The sequence below is a fragment of the Stegastes partitus genome, unplaced genomic scaffold, assembly GCF_000690725.1.
Source record: "Stegastes partitus isolate 25-593 unplaced genomic scaffold, Stegastes_partitus-1.0.2 Scaffold2087, whole genome shotgun sequence".
NCBI classification, from domain to species: domain Eukaryota; kingdom Metazoa; phylum Chordata; class Actinopteri; family Pomacentridae; genus Stegastes; species Stegastes partitus.
In genome coordinates this window covers 44,944-47,883 of record NW_007579818.1, presented here as the reverse complement: position 1 = coordinate 47,883, position 2,940 = coordinate 44,944, and positions in this window count along the sequence as shown.

Sequence of the window (2,940 nt, the reverse complement as noted above, 5' to 3'; positions counted from 1 at the left end):
CCATCGTTAGAACTCAGTGTGACTCAGAGATTCAGAGCCAGTCAGGCGAAGCAGCAATCGACCCCGAGCTGCTCCTGAAGCTGGACGGTACCGTTTAGTGTTTGTGTGGATCTGGATGATGGAAGAATAAAGTGCTGGCTGGTCAATATAGAATTTCACTGATCTGGGGTCTTCTGCTGTCCCACCTGGTATTTCACTGCAGTATTACTGATGAGAGGCAGAGCTGATGGCAGTACTGACACAACATTATCACTACCTTCATGAGGGTTCATCATCCTCCTGCACTAAGTCCCCATTTTGTACATTTGTCAGTGTTTTGTCTTCTAAGGAGAGAAGAACAGTGCTTTGACCCAGAATGAGATTTGAGCCGGTCGTATGTCAGCTATGTGCCCTTGTGTTGCAGTAACTTCTGGGTCTTTTCTATCTTTCGTCAACAAAAATGTACAGGCTCGACTTGCTTTGCATTTGTATTGTAAAAACTTGCGTGAACTTTCAGCTTCATTTGTTGGGTTGCAGTAAATCCCAGGACTCACAGCTTTTTTTTGAAGTGTTCCCATTAGACTTGTGTTGGTTTCTTTACCTCGGCCTTGGTGGAGTTTTTTGTTTTGGTAGTTAAACAGAGTCTGTGAGGTTTTCAGTGATGCAGATCTGAGGACAGACCACAGGCAGCTACTTCTTTTGGTGATGAGCTGACTTAAAGTTATGGGAACACAAATGAAACATAAACACTGCAGAGATGAAATGTATGATTATCTTTGACAGTTTCAAGGGACTGAATAGAAATATGTGACTGAATTAATTAGATTTTGTCCACTCTTTCAAATGAAACCTGCTGAAAGACATTGCATCAGAAAATGATGGTTTCTCCTGAGACACATGGTTTTCAGATGTAAATAAAATGAAATCAGACTGATAAAGTGCGTTTTGGCAGATGACTCGGTGTCCTGACGACTGAACTCTGGTCTGATTTAGCAGCAGCAGCAGAGTGAGAGTGAAGCTGTGGGGGTGAGAGTCTCTGAATAGCAGCAGTGAGTCTGAGCTCGCTGATGGAGCAGCAGTTTGTAGTGGAGGTGGTGTCGAGGTTATCAGGCCGTCCCTCAGCTAACAGCACTGACGTGCAGCCTGCCCACACACAAAAAAATAGATCCTTCAGTTTGACTCACATGACGATCCTCCACCTCTCATCACGTTTCTCTGGACGCCTTCCCGCCTCGCAGTCCGTCTGCACGTTCACGACATCGCTGCCTCCGTCAGACTGTTTGCACTTCAGATGTTACCTGGAAAGACAAACCAGGAGCTGTTCCTCCACCAGCAGCAACACCTGTGCGAGCAGACCTGAGAGAAGGGGCGGAGCTCCCCTGGTTGTTATGACTGGGGGGGCATGGCTTGACTCACTGCACCTACCTGATTGAGCACACCTGCAAATCCTCTCACCCTCTCACCACCAGGACCTCCATAACACTCTGCTTCTACTAGATTGTTCATCCACAGCGACTCTCTGGCTTCCTCCAGTGAAACCAGTTGACTTTTCTTCTCTACTGCTTTTTGGTTTAAACTCTTCTCATCTCTGTGTTGTCATGTGTAGATCCTCTGGAGGGTTTCCCAGCCAGCCGCTGGTTCACCTGAGCTTCAGTCTTCTTCGTGTTCAGCCAACTGCCCTCATTCCAGACTCGCCACGACGCCTCCAGTCACCCATCTCCAGCCCTCGGCCTCCTCTGCTCCTTTGAAAACTATTCATTTGATAAATCCACCTTTTCTACCACTACTTCTAATGTTCTGCCGCTGGTTCCAAAACAAAAACGCAAACCTCACAAAACAATCTGGCCACCATGGACCCAGCAGAAACTGAAAGAATGTGACGAGCTCTCCCTCGTGGGGCAGCTTGAAGCAGCACAGTGACAGATTCTGGGAGCTCTGCAAGGACTGTGTTGCAGCTCAGTGGATGCATGGACCATGTGTCCACCAAGCTCACCTTCATAGCACTTGTCTCCAACGGTGCTTCATCTTACACTCCAGCTGTGACTCTGATCTCCACCTCCAGCAAGATATTCAGGTGGTACCGACACGCAGTCAGGTTTTACACCAGTGAAGCCTTTTTTTTTGACCACCAGCCTCAAACCTGCTCTACTGAAAATCTACAGTAGCCTTAATTATGAGTCTACTATCTGGTAAAGCCTCTGCATGAGCAGTGGCTCCTTCATCCAGAAACACCTTTGTTAATCAGCCTCTAGAGTCATTCATTTTTCATATTTCCAGTAAAGTGTAATAAATCTATGAACGAACCAAAATGCATGATTGTTTTTCTGTGACTTGTGTTTCAATGATTCTATCACAGCAAACTCAGAGTTCCAGGATTCACTGGAAACTGAAGACTGCCATGACAGCTCACCTGCTGCCATCAGGACCATCATAGTGGGTGGGAGACATGAGGTTTCCTGCAGACAGCCGTCAGGTTTGGGCAACAGCTTTACAGCTTTACTTTACCTCTCATGAAAGCTGTCAGTACATATTTGTGGGTTTGGGCACCTCCGAACTCCTTCCACCAACTTCACACTGCTTGATGATGATGATGCTTAATCTGGACTTTTTCTTCTTATCTCAGAGAATACAAGGATCCTGTTGACTCATCATGATCTGCTCCAGCTGAACCAGTGAAACCAGTACGGTGGCCGTCTGTCCTCCAGTGGAACCCTGACATTTGTGTACCTCCAGCATTGCATCAGGTTCAGGATGTTTCTGGCTGCAGGTGAATGAACTCTGACTGTTTGTTTAGTTTCTTTCTCTCTGACTGATTATCTCTGAACAAACTGAACTGATGTCAGACCTGCAGTGAACCGCAGAGGATCATAGACAGTTCACCTGAGTTCATCATGCAGGAAAGGATGGTGATGATGATGATGATGAAGATGATGGTGATGATGGTGGTGATGATGATGATGA